The sequence below is a fragment of the Lissotriton vulgaris genome, chromosome 7 (genome assembly GCF_964263255.1).
Source record: "Lissotriton vulgaris chromosome 7, aLisVul1.2, whole genome shotgun sequence".
Taxonomy (NCBI): domain Eukaryota; kingdom Metazoa; phylum Chordata; class Amphibia; order Caudata; family Salamandridae; genus Lissotriton; species Lissotriton vulgaris.
The window spans coordinates 102,963,622-102,977,403 of record NC_141695.1 but is presented as its reverse complement, the minus strand read 5'-3'; positions in this window follow the sequence as shown (position 1 = coordinate 102,977,403).

Genomic DNA, 13,782 nt, shown 5'->3' with positions numbered 1-13,782 from the left:
GTGGAATTGGTCCATGGATTCACCATCTCGCTGACGGGCTTGTCCTAGCTTGAAAACTTCGAAATCCACATTCAGTTGAGGGTCAAAGTGGTTATTTAGGGCGGTGACAGCCGCTGCGTAGGTAGTCACCCCCGTCGGGTTGGGGAGGTGTTTGAAGAGCCTGAAGACCTCGTCACCTGCGTAGTGGAGGAGTAGCGATCTTTTTACCGCGTCATCCGTCTCCCTTGTGACCACGAAATAGTTCTCCAGTCTCTCCAAGCAAATTTTCCATCGGGGCGAGGCAGTGGATGGATCGCTCGCCTCACTAAACGGCGGCAGCACCCCACTGGCAGCGTGCTGGAACGGGATGTTGATGACAGGAGCCCCCGCGTCCACATCTCCCATGGCGGCAGCGCACGAGTTCCAGCAAGGTAGAGTCCAGAATCAGCTTTGCTGAGCAGCAAAATGTGTACCTTGGCGCCTTGGCGGGAAGACTTCGCCGTCCGTCGTCTAGACCCACGTGCCACGTGGTCTGTGGGGGCGAGCAGGTCCGGGCAGCACCAGGGACCTCCAATCAGGCAGGCAGCGCTAGTAGCAGCAGCACCAGGTCGCACCAGGCCTCAGCAGACCACAGGACAGGGGAAGACCCCTTTCGTTGGAGTTCTCTTCTTTTCTCACCCCAGATGCGTGAGAAAACGCTGGGCGCGGTGTCCTCATGCACCACGCGAGATGCGTGGTGTTCGGCACTCTGTCGCCGTGCGGGGCCGAAAGACGCGGCGGCCGCAGGCAGAGGCACTCGCTGTACGCTTCCTCCCCAGGGCAGTGAGTGTGGGGGCGCGTCGCCTCGCAGCAGGCGAAGGGCAGGCAGGAAGGAGCGCGACGGCCCCCGCGGCACAGGAGAAAGCGCCGGGCCACACGCGGTGTGCACCGCGGGAACGAGCAGACTGCTCCGCTCACTGCAAGGTGTACGGGCGAGGGTTGGGCCCCCTCCGCTCGTCGCCAATGTTGTGTGCCAGGGTGTGGGCCTTGCCAGGCACGTCGGGCCGCTTGCGCAGGGGTGGCAACACGCAGCGACTGCCAGTAACCCACACACTTAGTACTGGTCGGAAGTGACGTGCCCGAGCGCACGCCTTCCTTTTATTCAACCCCGCAGGCCACGCCTGGCCTGCGGATGCATGCATGCGTGTTGCGTGCGTCCACTAGAGTGCTAACCGCACTACATCCCACGCGGTGATACATTGCATCTGAGCTGATAAAGAGAAATCATCTGCCGATGTCGAAGTCCATTTATGTGTAGTTGACGTTGACGAGCAGTTGGAAATCTGGAGAAAACCCGGCCGTGTAACTCACAAGGTATCAGTATTTGACCTGTGAGAGGAGAAGGTACGTGCTGACATTTTAAAACAAGAAAGACCTTTTACCTTGATGGCAGTGAGACAGAGCGTAGGCACAGCTAATTCAGGCATATCATCATAGCTGCCAAGGTTTGAGATTGCTTATGAGTGACATTTCCATAATTTCAGTGTAATTATGAGTGACATTCAACGACTTTGAGTGACACTTTCTCGAGACCAAAATCAAGCAATGAAGACGAGGGAAAAATATAAATATCAGAAATTCTAACCATTTGAGCAACAAGAAACTCCAAAATGATTTTAAAGTGCCGCAAAGCACCAGGGAACTAAGGACACTGCAGGATGGATGAGTGTGCGTGCCAACCTTGCAAGACATCTCACATTAGTTTCCTTTTTCTTTTCACACACTTTTATTACTAATGTGACTAGTAGCGCCCCCTCTCAGTCCTGCATGAAATCAAACTCAACCATGGACAGCTGGTGTTTGACATCATGACAAATTAACCAACTACATGTGTGCAGCAAATAAACTAGTGTGGTGAAAGACCAATTTATCAAAAACAAGTCTGTATCCATATCCTAACAGGCATTGGTACTGCATCGGTTTCGCCTATGTGATTAATAATACGCTGTTGTGCAATATGTTAGAAAAACTCAGTTTAAGCGTTATGAATTTTTTTCAACTTATACCAAAAAACAGCTTATTATTAATCACATGGGAGAAAGCGAGGCATTACCAATGTTTGTTCATCAGAGATACCACTAACTTAGTGTAACATACAATTTTGCAACAACCTGCAACTTTTCTCAGTATTTTGTTTCTACTTTGATCACGCCTAGTTCCAAGATCCAGATTAGATACATCTTGTGGGTACCGGTATTAAGGCTACCCACTTGGCATGGACTATCTGCCCTGGTTGTAGTGGCTGCTGTGGATGCTACTAGTGGCCATGCTCGTGTTGCTGGTGAGATGCTATTTTGGGGGTTATTTGTACAAAAAGCAAAAGCTTATTGACATCCAGTCATAAATCTTCAGGCCACCGAAGAGGGTATGTCCAGAAATGTGACTCATTTCGCTTGAGCGGTGCAGCAAGTCTGAGCAGACGCGAGGGGGGAGTCAGAGCCTGCAGTATTCGCTCATTTCATGTCATTGTAAAGGCCACGTGGTCTTTCTCATCCCAGCAGAGGGTCTGCGGGGTCCCCTGGATACACCTCACCGGGCTGATTTCTCTGGAGCAATAATATTAGGGAGAACTTCCCTAGCTGGTTAAGAGTGCCCGTGCATACATATGTACAGTTCATGTTCGTTTGTATTTCTATGACACACACGTAACTGGGAATCATTCTGGAACACATAACACTTACCGCAAGCATCACCGAGTCAGGCCTACCCTTCTATACTTCCTCCGGAGGTACAATTGAGTCTTCCAGAAAATAAAGATGTGTGGTATGACGCAGCAGATAAAATACAAGGCATTATTATCGGCAACTCCAATGTCACACTCCAATCACCTTTATCGCTCTGTAAACCGAATGGGCTTGTCATCTGAGAGTAACTAACACCGGGAGGCGCCGCAGCTGTCTGATCGTGCGCTCGCCGCTGCCATTACCATTTGTGTCATATGAATATACAGGCTGTTACGTTACCTGATCCGCGGCTGAGAGTCCGGAGGACTGTGGCGCTCCAATAATTGCTGGCCATTCACACGCAAGGCTGGTTACAGGCAGGCTCAGGCCGTGGGCCTCAGCAATTCAGGTTTTGAAAAGGGGGGGCTCTTGGCCCCCCCGCCCGCATGGCTGTGCGGCGACCGCCCCCTCCTCCGTGCCTCTCGGTGGTGGGGCGTGTCTTCTGGGGCGCGCCCTACCACCGATTGGCTGGCGCCCTCCCTGACCCGGATGGCATTGAATGACATCCGGGTTGGGGGGGCGTGCCGCAGGAGGGGCTGGGTGGAGGGCATAGCCACCCCCCTCCGGGCCCCTCGCAAATAAAGAAGCGGGGAGCGCCCAGGTGGCCCTCTTGTGCCCTGGACGCTCCCCCACACCGGTCGTGCCCCGCGCTCGGGGTTTCTTGTTTTCGCTCCCCAGGCTCGCTCCTCGCCCCACCGTGGGGCTGTTTAATTTTCTGTTCTTTTCTTTCAGGTTGCACAGCGGTGACTTTGCGTCAAGAGCAACTTGGAGCAGCAGGTTTTCGAGGCATTTTCTCTGGAGCGAGGGATCGGTGGAACCGGGCTGCAAGGGTGGGATTGCCTGGAGCGGCTGGCGAATATCGTATTTCAAACCTCCGGTCTCAAGGAGAACGAGCAGCGTCGTCGTCAGGGAGCCGGGCTCGGAGAGGAAGGAGCAACCTGGTCAATTTAAAGTTAAGTCGCGTGGTACGGGCACAAAGTATCTTGCGGTTTGGGTGCAATACGCTGATATGTGCTGTTAGCAGTGCTTATATTAAACGTAGACAAAACCTCGCACATTCTCTTGCAGACGCTGTTTCAGTACTCTAAATACGCTACCCTTGGTCTTAAAAAGCCCCTCTGATAGCTCCGTCGGTAGAGCATCAGACTTTTAAGCTAGGGGTCCAGGGTTCAATTCCCTGTTCGGGCACATAGCATCTTGCTTCCCTTTTGTCTTTAGCTGCCGCAGCCATGTACTTAACAAACGATGGCATGTAATTAACTGCGTAAGTAATGTTTGTTTTCCTACACATGGGTGCATTTAATTAATCCAATTAATGTGTCTATTTTAAGGGCTCGTGTCTTCATACACGGAAGAGCATTATTAAGCGTTAAAGTGTGCGGTAAAATAAGATTTCCGTCCATAGCCCCCCATCGTCTATCGACAGTACCTCCCCTGATTCCCACTCATTCCTTTCGGACCACATCGCCGCCCTCTCTACAGCTGAGGGAGGCTGGGCTATCGATCGCGAGTTTTATGCAGCTCGAATAACGAGCTTGGGTGTTAGGGGAGCGACGCTGGTGAGAGCTGCTCTCAGAGCCCAAAGAGGTTGAGCCATGTGTCCGTGGGGGCCAATTGCCCCCCCCCCCCTTTTCTGAGGCTTGCTGGCGGCAACAGGGTGTCGGCCAAGCCCGGCTGGTGTATACCTTGGTTCCTGAGCATGTCCCCCGTGTATTTAAAAATTTAAGTGGAAAATATGCAATAATGGGGCCGCGGTTCGTGGGGGGGATGACAGGTGCGCAGCACAGAACATCTACCAGAGGAAAATTTCCTGCCCCTTTCTCGTTCAAGAAACGTGTCTGACAGAATGAGGGCTTAAAAGGCGCTAGGTTAAGGACGCAGTTAACCCCCTCCGCGTTCTACTCGGACCTCAGCGAATATCAATCCGCTTATAGCCTCTTGAAGGTAATTGCCACGTTTTAATAAAAAATGCTTCGGCCGGTAAATAATTAAAACAGAGCAAATTTAATGATACCATGCATCAGAGCAATACCATGCATCATAATAAAGCCCGAACAGTCCTCTTATGGGTCACCTGGGGGACGTGAAATGAAAGGGAAAGAGGTAATGTAACTGGTGCTATCTAAGGCGCTCTGATTCATGATTCATTTTCACGCTAGACGAACCGGGGATGTGGGTTCGAGCCTCGGTATCGACGCTAAACATCCTGTGAGTCATTGCAAAAATGAAAGGTGTATTTGTGTAATGTAAGGCGCTCTGATTCAGGTTTCATGTTTGCGCTATATAAAACCATAGCTGCCTGGGTTTCAGATTGCTATGTGTGACGTTTGAAACATTGTTCTTTCCACCGCCAGCCATGAGCCGGGCCGTTCTCACAGCAGCCCCCACCGCAGGCGGGGCTGGGCACGCAGAGCAGCCAGTGAATAGTCCTGCGCATCTAATATGTGAGCAGAGAATGGCGAATTGCACACAGTTATAAGCATTATCTTCCTAGCTGAAGCATATGTTGGCTTTTAGAAGAGGAGGAAAGACAGCCACTTTCACCACTGAACTACTGTCTTAATTGCCTTTTTAAAAAAATGAGATTGGCTTATTGAATCCTATTAGTTGTTGGCGACATTACCTGTGAGCAAGGCCATCTGTTCTTTCATTCTTGCTCATTTGTTTGTATTGTTTTCAATCAGTTTGCTATCAAGGAAAAAGCTACAGTGGATGGTTCTTCGCATAAAAATAAACTAATGTGGATAATGTATAGACATGTTCAACAGTTTTGCTTAATATATGCATAGGAGAAACTTTACAGGAAATATACAACCAACTTTCCACTGTGCTTCGTTTCCCCCATCAAATGTAGGCAACATAGGCCATTGTCCTGGACCCACAGTTCTTCATAACGTTCCCGTCTCCACAGGACTGCATTTGCAAATAGTGCAACGCTTCCAATCTAATATTACGAGGGAATTGATGCAATGTTTATGATTATGGAAAAGTGAAACGGAAGGATGTTATTCATGCAACCGTGTTGGCTGGAGCAACAGCACATGCTCGTCCCAACGCGGATTTTAATTGTAAATCAGGTACAGAACCCACTTCGCGCCTGAGTGGAGGTCACAAGTTTGGTGCTAATGGTGTAATGCGGGAGTGGTGGCAATAGCGTTTAGTTAAAAATGTCCATTCGGTAAAACCGTGCACATATCGTGCTAGAGGGTAGTGTCAATTTCAGGCGTCTGCAATTGCTGCGGTATTCTCCATTTCTGAAACTCACTATAGTGAAGAAAGAGTGCCCCTATCTCACTTCGTCCCTCATGTGGTTTAAAGTGACGTGGGTGGGTGTGGCGAGACGCCAGAGATGGCAGACTTGTTAGCGAGCTCCACGCCAGGGCTCAACATTGCAAGAAAACCTAGGATTGGGAACGCATGTTTGGGCCTGGGGACGAAAAAACAAAATGAAGTCTCAAAACCCCGAGAGGGTTGCTGCTGAGGTCCTAACCCATCTGAAGTGGGAGCCGCCAGTCCAAACGACCCTTATAGATGGTAGGTTAAAGACTACCTTATTGGAAAGCTAACCTAGAGGTAGCTGTGTAGAGCAGCCTTCAGGCTAAGTTTTGGAGGGATGTAAATCAGCCTGTGTTACCATTCTAAAGTCTCATGAGTGAGTAGATCACATCAGTTATATAGATGAAAGGAGAACCACATCAGTTATATATAAAATATATGTAGTTCTAAACACATCCCTCTAGCCCCTTTTCAAGGGTAACACCTAAATATAGCAATATGCAACTGAAAGGTCTTTTTGACTGCAAGGCAACATCGACTGCTGCACTTTTTGTAACTTCTGAGGGTTTGAGCTAGACACAATTGCGTTTGAAAGATCCGTAGAATAGGACCAGAGGCTGGATTATGTGTCAAATACAGCAAATATATAAATGTCCAGTAAGAAGATGCTTTATGGAAACCATTGTGGTATCGGGACAGGAGGACCTACAGTGCTTGACGATATGAAGGTTACTAGAAAGCCTAGGCGATGCGGTTGCAAATATGTATACACTGCCCTGGCTATTGTAGTAGGCGATCATACAGGTTTAGGAAATAGAAGTCCCCAGACCGTCCACTCCTGACTCAGTCCAGGGAGTTCTCAGGGTCCTTGGAGGGCCTTGTTAACGAAAGCCTTTCCTCATGAGACCCAATCCTTACGGCTACCTGTTACTTTCCCAAGAATATCCTATGGCCCGATGCCATCCTGGTAAGAGCATCTGCAGTTAGCGGTGACTGTCTGGAGCCCCCCTCGATATACGGTCTAGAATACTGGACTGCCAACCGATATTTGGCATTCATCCAGACTTCCTATAAGCGGACTGCACTTCCAATCTTTGACAGGGTATTGGTAATTGTCTTTAAAAAGTTAATTTACAAACCGAGCATGCGGGTACAGGTTGAACAGTTCTTTGCTCAAGAGAAGCAGATGGTTGATCGCGTCACTACTTTAAGAGGTGATTTAACTTAGCAGAGGTAGCTAGGAGAGCCTCTTACAATGTCCTTCCAAACTGCGTGGGGGGATTATAAAGCTGGTCAGGGCAGCCGTGGTAAGTGACTACTCGTTGTACTCCCAGCAGCAGAGTTTGGAGCTGGCAGTGGGTCTTAGACAGCGTGACCCCCTCCCACCGCCTGCCACCTGCCTGGGGGGGGCTCCTCAGCACTTGAGTCCAGACGGAATTTATTCCTGGTTTATCCACTGCCTCCTCTGTCAGGATTGATTCAATATATTATATGGCAATGCCTCTAGTCACACGGTTTCATAGACTTTGTGTGTGGGTCTCGTAACAGGATCCAAGACCACAGTACAGGCAGGCGAGGGGAGGAGTCAGCCTACCAGCAAGGGTGGTCGATCTTCATACAGGGGGAACAGGGTTCGAGTCTTAGCAAAGAGGCGCAGCATACTGTGATCCTGGGCAGATCGCGTAATCTCCCCGTGCCTAACAAAAAATGAATGTGTTCTCAGGTAACGCAACTGGTACTCATGTAAAACTCTCTGATGCCATCATGGGCCTGTCTCATAGGTTCTTAAACGATATGTGCGGATTGACGTGTTGTAACGTGCAAGGTAACTCATGCCTGGTGTGTTTCTGGTTTTTTGCAGTTTCTCAAACCTGTCAAAGCAGGGGAGGAACTCGCCGCGGAGCATCATCAGGCTTCAACAGCTCAACGAAAGCAGCAAGACGTGCGACGGACAATGGTGACTTGGTTGTGGGCCACTCATGTGCGAGGCGTGCCAAACATGTTTCTTTTTCCTTGCAAGCGAATGTAGGAGGAGGGCGGAACAGAAGGGGTTTCCGTCCACTTAGGGGGAGAGGGGGGGCATACGCCCCAGGCATTTAGTAATTAATTTGGTCTGAGCTACTCTCCTAACAACTTACTCCCCGTCAGGGGTGATACTTCACCTGGGGGAGAATGATTTGGCCAAACTGGGTGGGCACATCCTTATTGAGGAAATCATCTCTGCTGCGTGGTGGGCGGCCAAGACCTGTCCGGGTCAATGTTTTTCTTTCTAGAGACCGTAAGAAAAGGGCGGTACAAACGGGTTTTAATATCTCACTCTTTGAGAGAGGGGGCCTATGCCCAGCCAGTTAGGAAATTCTTCCAGGGACTCTTAGCTCAGCAGCCCCCCCCCCCCCCCCCCCCATGTCAGCGGTGATACTTCGCCTGGGGGAGAGTAATTTGGATAAACTGGGGAGGCGCACCCTTACTGGGGTGATTATCTATACTGCGGGGTGGGTGGCCAGGACTTGCCCGGGTTGCACAGTATTATGGTCGCAACTCATCCCTGGTGACAGTGGCGTGAGGGGTACTCTGTCAGGGCGTTGAATCACTCTGTAAAGAGGATCAACACACTGTTTGGCAAACTATTTCAAGCCCTCCGTTTGCAGACTATTCCACATGGGTGTATCTGGGGCGCTTAGTTCTACCTGGGGGACAGGGTACACTTGACTGTGGCAGGGAATGTACGGTGGGCTAATAATCTATGGGCCTGTTTAGGTCTAGGTAGGGGGAGGCCAGATCGTCGGTTAACAATGCTGGCCTGTGGCGGTAAGGTCATGACCGGTGAGCAGCTATTTTAAGGTCTGAGGGGGCGGGCATCATCCAATGGAGGTTCCCGTCCAGGGGGAGGAGGGCATTGTCCCCTCCTAGAACTTCAGGGGCAAGGTAATTGGTGCTTCAAAGGGGCGCGGGTTGGAGGAGTCACGCTTTCCTTAGGCTGGTAGCCACCCCGCGCGCGCATACTTATGACGTCACCGGATGACGCAGAGTAAGGGCCCTACTTAAGTGAGTAAATGGAGTTCACGGCGTAGACCGGGGAATTACCAGGCCCGGCTGCGCATGCGCACATCTCTAGGTAAGGCGCAGCTAGTAGGACCTGACACCGGTTAGCGACCTTGCCATATGGCCAGAAATGTTAGATACAAAAATCAAGATGAGGATTTTTAGATTCGGTTAGGAAACAATCTGTATTAGAGTTTCTGTTAAGGATAGTCTCTCACAACTGTTGACAATATTGTATCTAATGTCCTGCTGATTTTTGTATAAACTGATTATCATGCAATTAAAAAATTTATAAATTTTATACCTTAATAAATACGGCCGGGAGGTCTTGTGACCTCCTGCCTTCCAAAGATAACCAGGTCTCATGTTCATGTGTCCGGGGGTGGTGTGGACATAGGGAGGGGGCGGCAGCCAGTCACTGACCATGTGAAAAGGGGGGGCTCTTGGCCCCCCCGCCCGCATGGCTGTGCGGCGACCGCCCCCTCCTCCGTGCCTCTCGGTGGTGGGGCGTGTCTTCTGGGGCGCGCCCTACCACCGATTGGCTGGCGCCCTCCCTGACCCGGATGGCATTGAATGACATCCGGGTTGGGGGGGCGTGCCGCAGGAGGGGCTGGGTTGAGGGCATAGCCACCCCCCTCCGGGCCCCTCGCAAATAAAGAAGCGGGGAGCGCCCAGGTGGCCCTCTTGTGCCCTGGACGCTCCCCCACACCGGTCGTGCCCCGCGCTCGGGGCTTCTTGTTTTCCCACCCTCCATCCCTGGAACAAAAATGGTTGATGCTTTTCTAGTCTGATTTAATGTGTAATTTTGGACCGGCGGATATTGTCCACCCAAATTTGTCATCTTGGTTGCCCTCTCCAGCTGTGGCGGCTTATATACAAGCGCACATTCGTCAACCATTTGATGCTTCTGTTCGGGCCTGGCTCCGTTCTGAATGCCCGAGACCAGATCTTGCAGACCACCTGGCAGACACTCCGGAGGTGGATCCTATGATGGTCACCTACCTAAAGAAATATTCTAAGGACCCTAAAAAGGGCCTAGACCGTTCCTGGAGGTCGTGTCAGGATAAATTACTGGATATGCTTGGACCTCTTACCAAGATTCTAGATCTTGGCATTCAAGCGAAGGAAGCTTCGGCTCTTGTAGACCCTGACGAACTCATTGAGTGGGCACAGAGAGCTATCTGCCAATTAGGTAACGTTAATTGCGCAGTTTCTTCAGAAAGGCGCCGGTCCATCTTGCTGAAGTTGGATCCGAAATCAGCGGAACTGTCGACTTCAGAGTCGGGTCCTGAGGCGCAAGGCCTGTTGTTTGGTCAGCCCTTTTTAAAAGAACTTACAAAGTTTGTCTCCACCTTCAGTGGAATGGACAAAGCACAGGCTTCGTTACGCCGAGCGATGCGTCCGGTTTTTTCCAAGGCCGGACGACAACGTGGACGCTCGTTCAGCCGTGGGTCGCACCAACAGTCCCAGCGCGGAGCCCCACAGCAGCGTGGTGGAGGACATGATAACGGATACTCCACTCGAGCAAATTTCTACCCCTCCCGCAAAGGAAAGGGACAGTATGGCAAAGGCCGATCTGGAGGGCAGCAAGGCCATTACCAGGACTCCAGCGCTGCAGGTGAGCCTGATTCATGCTTGCGATTTGATGTTGGGGGGCAGGGTGCAATTATTCCTCAAAAACTGGCGTATGATCTCCAGCGATGCATGGGTGCTAGAAACTGTTCAAGGATTCAAGATAGAGTTCTATCACCCTCTGCATCAGACCCATCCTCCCCCCCTTTTGCATTTTTCCCCTCACGATCAAGCTTATCTTTCAGAGGAAATCGAAGTTCTACTACGGAAAGGGGCGATTCTTCCCACCATCCGTCATCCGAAGGGCTTTGCCAGCTCAGTCTTTCTGGTTGAGAAGAAAGGTGGCGGGTCTCGCCTGGTTCTCAACCTGAAAGACTTCAACGGCGGGGTTGTATACCGACACTTCAAGATGGAAGGCATCCATCTCTTACGGGATCTCCTTTGCGAAGGAGACTGGATGGTCCGTCTGGACCTGAAGGACGCGTATCTGTCGATCCCGATTTACAAGCCCCATCGTCGGTTTCTCCAGTTTCAGTGGCAGGGGAGTTGGTATGAATATCAGGTTCTCCCGTTCGGCCTTTCGTCGGCACCATGGTGCTTCACGAAACTACTGAGACCAGTTGTGGAACATCTGCGGTCTCGGGGGTCAGATTGATTATTTATCTGGACGATATTCTCCTTATGGCGGATTGTCCTCTCAGGCTTCTGCAACATCTGGAGTGGTCCATCGAACTTTTGCAGTCTCTCGGTTTTCTGATCAACATTCCGAAATCAGTTTTGACTCCGACTCAATCTATAGATTTTCTGGGCTTCCAGATAGACTCGGTTGCTTGCCAGCTTCTTTTGCCCGGCCAGAAGGTTCGTTACATCAAGAGGGAGTTGACATCTGTTATTTCCAGACAGACTGTGTCATTGAGATCGTTGGCACGTGTAGTAGGTCTGTTAGCATCTTCCATTCAGGCGATCTTTCCAGGCCCTCTTCATTACAGAGCGATGCAACGGCTCAAAATCCAGCATCTCCGGAAAGGCCTCAGATATTCGGACCAAATTCCCCTTACGGAAGAAGTGAGGTGGGAGATGCAATGGTGGTTAGACCACATGGAGGCCTGGAATGGTCGAGCCCTATTCGGTACGTCGCCGGAATTGGTGATCGAATCCGATGCCAGTCGGTGGGGCTGGGGAGCCCGTTGCGGGCCGGTATCGACGGGGGGTTGTTGGTCCCCTCAGGAATTGTCTCTCCATATAAACTGTCTGGAACTCCTAGCGGGTTCGTTTGCGATCAAGTGTTTCTCTCCCCTTCAAACAAGTTGCTGCATTCTTCTCCGAATGGACAATGTGTCCGCAGTCCGCTATGTCAACAAGCTGGGCGGGACTCGGTCCAAGGTATTGGCGGAGATAGCCAAGGATTTTTGGCACTTTTGCCTGCAACGGAAGATTACTGTTATTGCAGAGTATCTTCCGGGTCGCAACAATCAGGTTGCGGATTGGCACTCCAGACATCTTCGGGATTTCAGCGACTGGACGCTGCATCCTCGAGTGTTCCGTGCAATTCTCCGGCGGTGGGGCCAGTGTCACCTGGATCTGTTTGCTTCTCGCCTCAACACGCAACTCCCACAGTTTTACAGTTGGAGACCAGATCCGCTAGCCCTGGCCACGGATGATTTTCTTCAACAGTGGCCGACGACTCTGTGCTATGCGTTTCCCCCATTCATGATGTTCCCCAGAGTTCTGGCTTACACCAAACGGTTTCGAGCGGATCTGATTCTGATTGCTCCTCTTTGGAGGGCTCAGGCGTGGTTCCCGGTTCTCCTGGAAATGTGTTGCGAGTCACCTCTCCTCCTTCCCCAGAAGTGGAATCTTTTACTGGATCCTCTCGGAGGTCCACATCCCCTAATTCTATCCGGCTCTCTGCAACTGCTGGCGTGGCGGATCTCGGGAATCGCTGGACGATCCCGGGCATTTCTAGCGACACTTCCAAATTCATTAGTGAAGCATGGTCTCCCAATACTCGCAGACGATATAAAGGGGCTTGGAAGCGGTGGTGTGATTGGTGTGCTCAACGGGAAGTTGATCCTGTTTCAGCGGATATCAGTTTGATCATTAACTTTTTGGCGTCCCTGGCCTCTTCAGGTCTGGCTTACAGCACAGACAATAGTTTTCGTTCCGCTATTTCGGCTGGCCACATTCAGATTGATGGCAAGCCGGCGGGTGAGCACCCCTTCATTTCCAAATTGCTTAAGGGTATTCGTCTTTCGAAGCCTCCTACTCCTAAGTATGTCTCTTTATGGGATGTTTCCATTGTTCTGTGGTTCTTGGAGGCTTGGCCTTCCAATCTCTTGTTATCCCGTAAACAATTGTCTGCTAAACTGACCATGTTGTTGTGCCTTGTATCTTGTAAACGTGTGTCAGATGTCCGCGCATTGGATCTTGCGGGTCGCAGTTTCACTCCTGAGGGTGTTACGTTTCGTCTTTCTAGGCGGACTAAGTCTAATACTACTTCCATTCCGTATCCTTCCTTTCCCGATCATCCCAATCTTTGTGTTGTACAGTGCCTTAAGGATTATGAGGTGAATACTGCTTCTTTATGTTCGGACATGCAGGGTCAATTGTTAATTGCCCTGCAGAAACCATTTCGCCCTGTCACTCCAGCTACTCTGGAAAGCTGGGTGCGTTGGCTTATGTCTGAGGCGGGCATTGATGTGTCTGGTGCACATTCTGCATGAGGGGCAATGGCTTCTAAAGCCTTTTCCATGGGTGTCACGCTTTTTGACATAATGAAGGCCGCAGATTGGTCTTCTGATTCAGTTTTCAAAACGTTTTATTATAAACCTATTGATAGTGTTGCTTCTGTGGTGGTGGATCAGCTTTGAAAAAGCATAATCGGAGCCTCCTGTCCTGACATCGAATTCAAAATTTGCAAACATACATGACAAGAATTTTCAATTCTATTAAGGACTAGGAGGCGAGGATTATCCCACCCATTGTACTTCATTTGCATTGTTATGTGCTATACTCTGTATATACTCTGTATATGTGCTATACTCTGTTGCTATGCTATTGCAAATCTTTTACTCCTTGTTTTCCCCCCCCTGGATTGTACTTGACTCTCTTGCATTGCTTCGAAGTTACGGCTGTGTGTCTCTTTCAGGTT